This window comes from Rhinopithecus bieti, unplaced genomic scaffold (assembly GCF_001698545.2).
Source record: "Rhinopithecus bieti isolate Rb0 unplaced genomic scaffold, ASM169854v2 scaffold_4967, whole genome shotgun sequence".
Lineage (NCBI taxonomy): Eukaryota > Metazoa > Chordata > Mammalia > Primates > Cercopithecidae > Rhinopithecus > Rhinopithecus bieti.
The window spans coordinates 523,852-536,145 of NW_016804726.1; the positions used below are offsets into that span (position 1 = coordinate 523,852).

At 42.0% G+C, this 12,294-nt stretch overlaps 1 protein-coding gene across 2 annotated transcripts in view; it reads right to left on the reverse strand.

Annotated features, from left to right (window-relative positions):
- The window catches only part of MRTFA (myocardin related transcription factor A), a 224,828-nt gene that overhangs the window by 179,820 nt on the left and 32,714 nt on the right, over positions 1 to 12,294 (reverse strand). The window contains exon 2 of one of the 2 annotated variants that reach the window (XM_017870247.1): positions 1,409 to 1,470. The exons of the other annotated variant lie outside the window; for it this stretch is intronic. The gene's annotated coding sequence lies outside the window, so the exon portion shown is untranslated. The remainder of the gene's footprint in view (positions 1 to 1,408; positions 1,471 to 12,294) is intronic. 2 annotated transcript variants of the gene reach the window in all.

A 12,294-nucleotide genomic window follows, 5' to 3' on the forward strand; every position in this document is an offset into this window, starting at 1 on the left:
AAAAAAAAAAAAAAAAAAGACACTGAGTCACAACGTTATTCACCTAGATTTAAAAAACTGTAATATCAATGAACTTGATATATTTCAATAAAAGAACATACATGAAAATTTACAGTACAATGCCTAACTCCAGCAGGAATTCAATAAAAGTTGGTACCTTTCTTTACTTTCCATTAATTTTTATCACACAGTGTTTCCATGAAACAGTTTATTATCCCAATATAAAAGTAGAATAGAAAAAAGATAATTTACTGACTGATCACACAGACCACACCCAGAAAATTCAGACCACTAAATGACAATGAAGGATTCATTTACAGAAGTTAAACTTTAATCTACCATCTCCTCCTCCTTCCTAGACAGCAGTGTCAATTCCAAGGCCACGTTCCTTCTGCTACAGGAAGTGGCTACACTGTTTTTCCCTGCAGCAAGGTACTAAGGTTTCACTTCTTTGTGACTGAGAGAAAGCCAGTCTTAAGAACCTGTGCTAAGTGTAGATGCAGCAAGAGTCCAGACTGACATCAACCCATAGAACCCCACACACAGGTTTACAGAATTCCTGGTTGGGAAGTCCTGTTTTGACTGTCAAGTTTACTCTCCAACTGAGCCAGGACTCCTGTACCAATGAGCAAGGGGAATCTCAACATACTTTTGGTGACAGAAAACTAGAACTACATGAACTAGCACTAGCCTTTACCTTGACACAAAATATTCTGACAGAAATAGTTTTGCAGTGCTGCGTGAACTGCCATCTATAGCTCTTTTTGCGGGCACCTGACATAAGACAGATATATAAGCCAAAGATGTATCTGGTGTACGTTTGTTCAGGCCCCGGAGCTTAAGATAGGAACAAAGCATGCTGTGTCAAATCAAACTCTAGTGGTTACAGATGGACAGATCCTGTCGTAAGAAAATTTACAATTGCCAGTAATGGCCTGGCTACTGTCTAGTCAGGTCCTTTGTTGCGTTTAGTCTACCATTAACACAGGCTACTGATTTTTAGAGTGATCAGAATAAGCTAGACTACCATTACCCACCACCCTAAATTGGTTTACATAATGGCTCCAACACAAAAACTTCTGCCCTCAGGGACTGGATTAAAGAGGTAGGAGTATGTGTGGGTGGGTACAGGTGTAAATTCATGGTTCCATTCTAGGACCACCAAAATGTTATATTGGTTATGCTGTTTCTTAGCATTCTCTACATTCTAACGAGATACTAGATGTAGTCCACAACACTGGATAAACCACAGGACAGACCATCAAGCGGCATGATGAGTGACACTGAAAAAGATAATGTTTCCCCAAACAACAGTCAAATCTGATCCATTCTAGGTCAGTATAACTGAAGATACTAACGACCACATTAGGAAAGGAGGGACGGAAGAGTAAATAAATCTGGGACCTACCTTGCTTACAATTCCCACAGACAGATGAAATTCAATTCCATGCCAACCATACCCTCCGATCACTACAACATAAACAGAAAAATAAAAGTTCATGCAATATAAACAGTTCTTCCCATTCCTAAAAGGCATTTGGTTTCAAAGGTAAGAAGCTGTTTCTTACCTCCTTTCAATCCTCTCCATGCCCACAACAGTGTTAAGAGTTCTGTCATTGGTAAAAAGGCCCATACAAGTGGAGTTAAATAATAGGTAACACTGATTGAGCACTTCCTATATGCTAGTTACTGTTGCAAGTGCTTAAATATTAAATATTAAAACTAAATCTCACAACTCTATAAGTGTTTTTATTAACTCATTTTATATCCAAATGACAATTGTCCTATACCTCTGAAAATTGCTCTTATTGATGTTAATAAATGCCTTTTTTTTTTTTTTTTTTTGTACACAGAGTCTCGCTGTCGCCAGGCTGGAGTGCAATGGCGCAATTTCAGCTCACTGCAACCTCCGCCTCCTGGGTTCAAGCGATTTCTCTGCCCAGCCTGAATAGGCTGGGACTACAGGTGTGCACCATCACATCCAGCTATTTTTTTGTATTTTAGTAGAGACGGGGTTTCACCACATTGGCCAGGACGGTCTCGATCTCCTGACCTCGTGATCCACCTGCCTCAGCCTCCCAAAGTGCTGGGATTACAGGTGTAAGCCACCACACCCGGCCGAGAAATGCCTTTTAAAGAAACATAGGCAATCTCTACCTCTGTAGTTGGGTTATTGTAATGGTTTGTATATGTTAGTGTTCTATATTCATCATTTACTTCTTGAGTCCTCACAATGTGATGAGCACTAATACCAGGTGCTGAAAAGGATTCATTCTCTTCACTTAAGGAGTTGAGAAACTAGCTGGACAGATAAGACAAAACAAAAAACAGTTCAAGAAATGGAAGTTCTTATTATGAGGCATAATACAGCCTCTTTGTGCAATCATTCACAGTAAAAAATCGGTAAGCTCTGGAGAAAAGGAAGGCTTTACATAAGAGATGCTCCAAAACTGGACCTTTAAAAATAAGTTAGATTGGGCCGGGCGCGGTGGCTCAAGCCTGTAATCCCAGCACTTTGGGAGGCCGAGACGGGCGGATCATGAGGTCAGGAGTTCGAGACCATCCTGGCTAACACGGTGAAACCCCGTCTCTACTAAAAAATACAAAAGCTAGCCGGGCGAGGTGGCGGGCGCCTGTAGTCCCAGCTACTCGGGAGGCTGAGGCAGGAGAATGGCGTAAACCCAGAAGGCGGAGCTTGCAGTGAGCTGAGATCCGGCCACTGCACTCCAGCCCGGGCGACAGCGAGACTCGGTCTCAAAAAAAAAAATTAAAAAAAAAATAAGTTAGATTGGCAAAGAGTGGAGAAAGTCTTTACAGACAAGGAAAAGAGAACAAAGACATGACAATAGAGACGGAATCAGTGGTATATCTAGAGTCCTTTTTTTTTTTTTTTTTTTTCTGTTGCCCAGGCTGGAGTGTGGTGGCATGATCACAGCTCACCGCAGCCTCAACCTCCTGGGATCACATAATTCTCCCATCTCAAACTCTCAAGTACATGGAATCACAAGCACACACTACCATGCCCAGCTAATTTTTGTATTTTTTATAGAAATGGGGTGTCACTATGTTGCCCAGGTTCATCTCAAACTCCTGGGCTCAAGCCATCCTCCAACCTTGGCCTCCCAAAATGCTGGGACTACAGGCATGAGCCACCATGCCTGGCCCTGAAGCCTTTCATAATCTGATCCCACCCAGTCTCACTAGCCTTTGCTCTCCGGCCACTAATGTCCCTCCTCCTCCCCATTACCCACACTAAACTTCCTCCTAGAACATACTGTCTTTGATAGTTCTACTGTTTCTCCTACCGCCAAGAATGTTCTCCTTTCCCTGGTGGGTAACATTAATCCTGGCACTCAAAAAAAATAGCCTCTGTTGTAAATAATTTTTATTACTTAAGATCCAACTGAGGCTCAGTGTTGTGGCTCAGCTGGAAGAAGAAAGAAAGACAAAAGAAAATCAATTTAGAGGTTTGACTGTTATCAAAAAAGGAGGGGAAAAAACAATTCCCAATTAAATAAATGAACCGTGGTTTTTAAGCAGTTCACCTCAACAGATATGGTTACATATACCCTCAAACTGAACACCTATGAAAAGTGTCTATAATCCCAGCACTTTGGAAGGGCAGGATGGGAGGATCACTTGAGGCCAGGAGTTCAAGACCAGCCTGGCTAACAAGGCAAAAAAACCCCATCTCTACTAAAAATGCAAAAATTAGGCTGGGTGCAGTAACTCACGCCTGTAATCCCAGCACTTTGGGAGGCCAAGGCGGGCAGATCACTTGAGGTCAGGAGTTCAAGACCAGCCTGGCCAACATGGTGAAACCCTGTCTGTACTAAAAATACAAAAACTAGCCGGTCATGGTGGCGTGTACCTGTAGTCCCAGCTACTCAGAGGATGACGCACAAGAATCCTTGAACCTGAGAGGCAGAAGCTGCAGTAAGCCAAGATTGCACTGCTGCACTATAGCCTGAGTGACAGAGAGACTGCATCTCAAAAAACAAACAAACAAACAAACAGCTGGGAGTGGTGGTGCACACCTGTAATCCCAGCTACTCGGGAGGCTGAGGCATGAGAATCACTTGAACCTGGGAGGTAGAGGCTGCAATGAGCCGAGATCACACCACTGCACTCCAGCAGCCTAGGTAACAGAGTGAGACTCTGTCTCAAAAGAAAAAAAAAAAAAAACCCAATGCCCCCAAGTATTACTCTACTCATCTCTCCTCCATGCTCTCAGAGCATCTACTTCTCTGTTAACATAGTTAAAATATTTGGTTGTCCCCAGGTTTTCTCTTTCCTTTCTCTCTTACTTGTCTGAACAAGAATCATCCTTTACACAACTTTGTATCTTGCAAGACCTAGCAGTGCCTGGCAAGTAACAGATGCTCATTATACACTTGCTGACTGAAGGCCCAACTGACCAGAATTTACAAAGTGAATAACGATCCATTTAAACAATCTGTTGTGTCAAAAACTGGTGTACTTCTACATTCTCACGAATATGTCTGCTACATAATAACACCAACAATTCACGCACAAAAAATTAAAGTGGATTCACTAAAAACCACCAACTAGTTTTTGCTTGACAACACAACCAGGTCCTCATCCATGTCAACTAGAACATACATTAAAGATAAAATAATTTAGTTGATAATTTAAATATTATGGTTGGTGATCTTTCTTACTAAAACGGTGCCACAGCTTTCTATGTAGAGTAACTAAAGGTATTTACATTGGCTTTAGTCATGGATAAAGGAGGTTACAAATTTAGAAGCCCAATACAAATCCAAAGTTTATTTTTAGAAGCTTTCCATATGGTAGGAGTTTAAGAAATAAAACGGCAGCCTTCTCTCTGCTGAAAGCAGAGGGTAGTAGAGCACTAAAGGAGCAAACCCTCTCCTGACTGTTCCTTGCACTGTTTCACACAAAGGAAGAGTAAAGTGTAGGGTAAGTGAGAGCCTCACTGAAAATCAGTCACCCAAGGCAACAGGCATTTTGAATGTCTGCGCTATTTGAAGGCTTAAGTACCAATTTTATACATGCCCATGTTCATTTAAAACGTATTTATGGCTTGGAACTTTAAAAATTTTCTAATGGGCTAGTTTGTCCACACATTAATTGAGTCTGCCAGGTTTGAACATGCCAAGCTTAAAATACTCTCCAGATCATTATGCAAAGGTATGAGCTCAATCTTTTATTATCAGGAATTTAGGAGAGAATGACTAAAACAATAGTCTTTCAATGAAAGCTACAACAGAAAAAGTCAACTCCTAAATAGTGATGAGCTACTTTTTAAAAATATCTGATAGATTTCTTACATTAATCTCAAATTAAGATGCTGGATTTCAGCTCAAAGTTGTCAGACAATGTATGTTTTGGTGGTTGTTTCCCTCCCCTTCCTCTCCCCAGCCTCCTAGAGAATGTATCTTGAAATTGATTTCTACGTGAGACCATCTTATATAAAGGTTGCTTTAGTCATCCACTGACTAAGCTCCTTTAGAATCCAAGTCTAACTCATTTTATATCGAAATGAATTCTATTTTTATATGAACAGTATTATAAGCAAAATTCTTTTAATCTTTTATCAGCATTAGAGAAATGCCAATAAAACCTAGAATAACTACACTTTTATAACAAGAACCTCAGAAACTAACACATTCAATCTTTTCATTTTGAGCTGGGGAACTACAGCACAAGGTTCAGTGATCTGATAAAAGAAAAATGGGCCACAATCTGATTACTAGTCCAATGCATTTATTCTGCTACATACTACTAAACACATAGTTTTTGAAATTACAACAGAAAAGTTTAAATATCCATTCCCTAACGGGAATATTTTAAAAATTAGATGTGTGTGCCCCCCCAAAATTGGAAATATTGTTCCTTAAAAACTTGAGTATTAGAGGCCAGGCACAGTTGCTCACACCCTGTAATCCAGTACTTTGGGAAGCTGAGGAGGGCGAATCACCTGAGGTCGGGAGTTCAGCCTAACCAACATGGAGAAACTCTGTCTCTACTAAAAAAAAAAAAAAAATTAGCCAGGTGTGGCGATACATGCCTATAATCCCAGCTACTTGGGAGGCTGAGGCAGGAGAATCACCTGAATCTGGGAGGCGGAGGTTGGAGGTTGCAGTGAGTCAAGATCGCACCATCGCACTCCAGCCTAGGCAACAAAAGGGGAAAAAAAAAAAAAAAAAAACAAAAGCTGGGTGCAGTGGCTCCCATCTGTAACTCCAGAACTTTGGGGGTCCAGGGTGGGCTGATCACCTGAGGTCGGGAGTTTGAGACCAGCCTGGTCAACATGGAGAAACCCCATCTCTACTAAAAACAGAAAAATTAGCCGGGCATGGTGGTGCATGCCTGTAATCACAGCTACTCAGGAGGCTGAGGTAGGAGAATCGCTTGAACCCAGGAGGCAGAGGCTGCAGTGAGCCGAGATCGGACCATTGCACTCCAGCCTGGGCAACAAGAACGAAACTCCGTCTCAAATAAACAAAAAAAACCTTGGGCATTAGAAAACTATAGCAATTATTTTCAATACTTTTGGCCCAAAACATACTCACATAAACTCTCCAGTGGAAGTTTAGCTTTTAAAAGTTTTCCTGGCCGGGCACGGTGGCTCATGCCTGTAATCCCAGCACTTTGGGAGGCCGAGGCAGGCGGATCAGGAGGTCAGGAGATCGAGACCATCCCGCCTAACACAGTGAAACCCCGTCTCTACTAAAAATACAAAAAAGTAGCTGGGCGTGGTGGTAAACACCTGTAGTCCCAGCTACTCGAAAGGCTGAGGCAGGAGAAGGGCGTGAACCCGGGAGGCGGAGCTTGCAGTGAGCCAAGATCCCGCCACTGCACTCCAGCCTGGGTGACAGAGTGAGAGACTCCATCTCAAAAAAAAAAAAAAAAAAAAGTTTTCCTTACATTCCAAAGGGGATGAGAATAATTTTTACAATCTAAGATGACATCATCCTTATCTTCTAAAAAACAAACTTCCCACAAAAAAAAAAAAAGCAATTTCATAGAATTCTGGGTCTTCTTTCAAACAAGCACTTCTTTGGAAAGAATGCCATTGATCCATTTTAATTTAGGGGAAGGGAATGCAAAGAATAAAAGGAAACTTGTCAGGCACAGTGGCTCACACTTATAATCCCAACACTCTGGGAGGCAGAAGCGAGTGGACTGTTCGAACCCAGGAGTTTGAGACCAGACTGTGCAGTACGGCAAAACCCCATCTCTACAAAAATACAAAAATTAACCAGGCATGGTGGTGTTTGCCTAAAGTCCCAACTACTCAGGAGGCTGAGGTAGGAGGATCGCTTGACCCCAGGAGGTTGAGGCCGCAGTGAGATATGATTACACCACTGCACTCCAGTCTGAGTGACAGAGTGAAACACTGTCTCTTTAAAAAAAAAAAAAGAAGAAGAAGAAGAAAGGGAAAGGAACAAAAATGGAATGAAGAGGGGAAAAAGGAAAAGGAAGAAAGACAAAAGAAAATCAACTTAGAGGTCTGACTTATCAAAAAAAGGAGAGAAAATAACAATTTTCAGTTAAATGAATAAACTGTGGGGGTTTTTTGGAATTGTGGTTTTTAAGCAGTCCACCTCAACAGATATGGTTACATATCTCCTCAAACTGAACACCTATGAAAAAAATCTTAATCTCTCTCTGCCTGATTCCTCTATTTGCTCTTTCTTCTGTACCCAAAGAGAAGATTAAATAAACCGGGCCCCCTGAAACAGGTAAGGGAGGCAGAAATGCTAATCCATGTCATGTAGTCCCTGCAAAGTGCTGGTAATGACTAAAGCAATCCAAGAGTCTTAAAGGAGTCAAGAGAAACCACTGTGCTCCTAGGCATATCCATAACCTCCTACAAGAAGCAATACACTCTGCTGCCTTTCATATTCACAACAAATCTTTCCTTTCCGATTATCAGTGTGATGTGCATAGAGATTTTAAAGAACAGTTAAGGCAGGGCATGCTGGCTCACACTTGTAACCTCAGCATTTTGATAGGCTGAGATTACATTTGATTAAGGTGACAAGAGGAAAATGGAAGCAATACCTGTATATATTAAAAAGGAAGAGAGAAAATAAAGAAGGCCTATGTAGCCTGCTGGTCAACCCAGATGCAGAATTCAACCGAACATGCTCATGTGCTCATTAAGGTACCATAACATATGCAATACTTGACAAAACAAAAAACTACAGTCCTGGCCTGGCTCGGTGGCTCACGCCTGTAATCCCAGCACTTTGGGAGGCGGATCACAAAGTCAGGAGTTCAAGACCAGCCTGGCCAACATAGTGAAACCCCGTCTCTTCTGAAAATACAAAAATTAGCTGGGCGTGGTGGCACACACCTGTAGTCCCAGCTACTCAGATTACTGAGGCAGGAGAATGGCTTGAACCCAGGAGGTGGAGCTTGCAGTGAGCCAAGATTGTGCCATTGCATTCCAGCCTGAGCGACAAAGCAAGACTCTGTCTCAAAAAAAAGAAAAAAAGAAAAAAAAAGCTACAATCTCAAACTGTCCACTTATAAGAAGAGCTTCAAACTCTATAAAAGCTCCCAGTTTTCCCTTCATCTGTCAGCATCCCATAACAAGCATCTACTCTTTGACCATTATTAAAACTCAGACATAGTAGCTCCAAAGATGTAGATACAGCTCTTTCCTTTTTAAACTGCAAACCAAAACCCACTTTACAATTTTTAAGTTTTTGAACTTCTGTTTTTTTGAGACACGATCTTGCTCTATTGTGCAGACTGGATCAGTGGCACATCTACAGCTCAATGCAACCTCAAACTCCTTGGCTCAAGCGCTCCTCCCTGCCTCCGCCTTCAGAGGAGCCAGACTACAGGCATGTGCCACCATGCCCGGCTAAGTTTTACTTTTGTAGAGACAGAGTCTATTTTGCCCAGGCTCGTGTCAAACTCCTGGCTTCAAGCGATCCTCTTACCTTGACCTCCTAAAGTGCTGGGATTACAGGCATGAGCCACCATGCCCAACTTCGAAGTAATGTTTTTTAACACTTCCATTTTACTATCTTATAGAAGATGACAAAACATAAATTTAATTTAGCCTAGACTCTAGCCTAGTTTTATAGTAAGTTAATTTCAGCAGTTACCACATAGATGACAAAAAAAAATACTCATCATTTGATACTGATTAATTCTGAATGACTGGCCATAACCTTTAAAGCCTGAAGATCAGCTGGACATGGTTACACTGAGCTATGGATGTGCCACTGTGATCCAACCTGCGTACCAGAACAAGACTTTGTCTCTTCAAAAAAAAAATGAAAAATTAAAATTAAATAAATAAAATAATATAATATAAAGCTTGAAGATCAAGACTGAAATCCCCTTCCCACCATAGTCAGAGGTAGGGGGCTAAATCTCAGTAAATGAGGGAGAATAACAAAAATATAATGAGTTCCTGGCATCTGTCACCAACAGTGAATTCATCCTGATAGCAACTGGAACATTCCAGTGATCCTAGCAATGAGGAACATCAATGTAACATACTCCTGTTGTTTTAAACGCAAATTTTTCTCTCCTGTTCCCTGGAATGTCCCAAAACAAGAGAATGGTCCAGAGCCTGAGAACAAAGCACCTAGGAAGAAGAACAATACAGAGAGGGACTGAAGGTCATTGGAGAAATTGCAAAATCACACCATCTCAGCACTGGAAAGTGATCATCATGTGTCAACAAGTATTTTCCAAGTGACCATGTGCTAGACGCTAAGGAAACAGATGATTTTGACAAAATCCCTATTCAAGTCATGTGTGCTAAGTACTTCAATAGAGGAGTTAACTAAGGGACATGGGAGTATAGCAGAAAGAATAAAAGAGCAGATTTTTCAAAATAAGTTGCCAAGAATGAACTTGGGATCACCACAACCACCATCTGCCAATATTACATGCAGAAGAATCGTGGTGATTCAGGATAAGGAGAAAGCAAGGCTACAGTCACAGCAGGGCTAGGACTTGTAGCCTCCTAGAATCAAGTTCTTGTTCTCCTATATGGTTGGTTTAAAAAATAGTTAAAGGCACTCCTGTAGTCCCAGCACTTTGGGAGGCCAAGGCAGGTGGATCATCTGAGGTCAAGAGTTCAAGACCAGCCTGGCCAACATGGTAAAATCCCATCTCTACTTAAAAAAAAAAAAAAATTAGCCAGGCATGATGGCATGCGCCTGTAATCCCAGCTACTCGGGAGGCTGAGGCAGGTGAATCATTGAATCCAGGAGGTGGAGGTTGCAGTGAGCCAAGATCACGCCACTGCACACCAGCTTGGGCAACAGAGCGAGAGTCTGTCTCAAAAAAAAAAACAGTTGGCCGAGCACGGTGGCTCACGCCTGTCATCCCAGCACTCTGGGAGGCCGAGGCAGGTGGATCACGTGGTCAGGAGATCGAGACCATCCTGGCTAACACAGTGAAACCCCGTCTCTACTAAAAAATACAAAAAATTAGCTGGGCGAGGTGGCAGGCGCCTGTAGTCCCAGCTAATCGGGAGGCTGAGGCAGGAGAATGGCGTGAACCCGGGAGGCGGAGCTTGCAGTGAGCCGAGATCGCGCCACTGCACTCCAGCCTGGGTGACAGAGCGAGACTCCGCCTCAAAAAAAAAAAAATAGTTAAAGATGATTATGATCATGTCTGTCTCCCTTCATTTCTCCTTCACAAAAAAACTGGCATCACAAGAAAGCACAGTTCTAGTCCAGCCATTCACTCAGTGCCAATCTCAGATAGTATTTAATCCTTTAAAATATTTGCTGAAAAAATAGTGCCTTCCCTTCCCTTCCTGCAGAAAATTGTATGTACACACTAGGCTATTTACAGAGGTCTAGGTTACAACTTTAACTTCCAGAATAAAACTAACCATAATCACTACTAATGCCATGTGACTTTCCCTCTGGCCGAAGCTCTAAACTGTCTACCTCCCAAGGCTTAGAGAAGTCTTTCTAGCTCCGAGGCTTCTGACACTTCAGCTCTTCATTTTACTGCTAATTATGACTCTCAGGAATTCACCCACAAAGAACTACAGGAATTTACTCTATTAATCCACAAACCACATTTCATTTTCATTTTCCAGACAAATCTTAAAGGCCTGTAATTTACAACATCAAAAAGTATCAGATCTCCAAAGGGAAAAACTTATCTCTGACACAGGAGTTTTTTCTTATTGGTAACCTCTCTCTATCCAATAGAAACATACTTAACTACCATAACATAGTCTAACAACTGCTGCTATTTCAGCAATTACGATAGAGTATATGCTTTGGATAGTGAGTCAGGCCTTGGGAGTGGCTTAGCACATGGAAATTCACCAGCTGGCATCTACACTGAGATTCAAGAGGACAAATGGAATTTTTGCATCTGGTTTTCCAAGAGTTAACTAGTTTTAAATCAACTATACTCTTCTGAATTATTTACAGATGAAATGGTAAAATGTCTGAATTTTATTTTAAAATATGAAGGAGGAGGTGTGGAGTAATGTTAAACAAGATTGGTCATGTGTTGAAAAAAAATTTTTTTTTTACTTTTTTTTTTTTTAATTTATAGAGATGAGGTCTCACTAGGTTGCCCAGGCTGTTCCTTGAACTTCTGGGCTCAAGTGATCCTTCCACCTTGGCCTCCCATAGTGCTGGGATTACAGGCATGAGCCACCGTGCCCAGCTCCTGAATACTGTTGAAGCTGGGTGATAGGCCCATGGTGGTGGTTCATTGCATTATTCTCTTTGTTTTTGTATGTGTTTCAAATGTTCTATAATAAAGATTTCAAAATAAATTTTACTAATGTCATGACCTGGTGAACTAGGAAAACAGATAAACAAAGTGATTCTTGGAACCAGTGACCTCCATAATCTACCTGAGTAAAAGCTGTTAGATTCTTAAGAGATACCCAAATTCTGGCCAAGCGTGGTGGCTCCCACCTGTAATCCCAGCACTTTGGGAGACCAAGGCGGGCAGATTGCCAGGTCAGGAGCTTGAGAACAACATGGCCAACATGGTGAAACCTCGTCTCTACTAAAAATATAAAAATTAGCCTGGCATGGTGGCGCACACCTATAATCCCAGCTACTCAGGAGGTTGAGGCAGGAGAATCGCTTCAACTCAGGATGTGGAGGTTGCAGTGAGCCGAGATCGCACCACTGCACTCCAGCCGGGTTACAGAGCAAGACAGCATCTCAAACAAACAAAAAAAAGAGATACCTAAATTCCTTTCCTGGCCGGGCGCGGTGGCTCAAGCCTGTAATCCCAGCACTTTGGGAGGCCGAGACGGGCGGATCACGAGGTCAGGAGATCGAG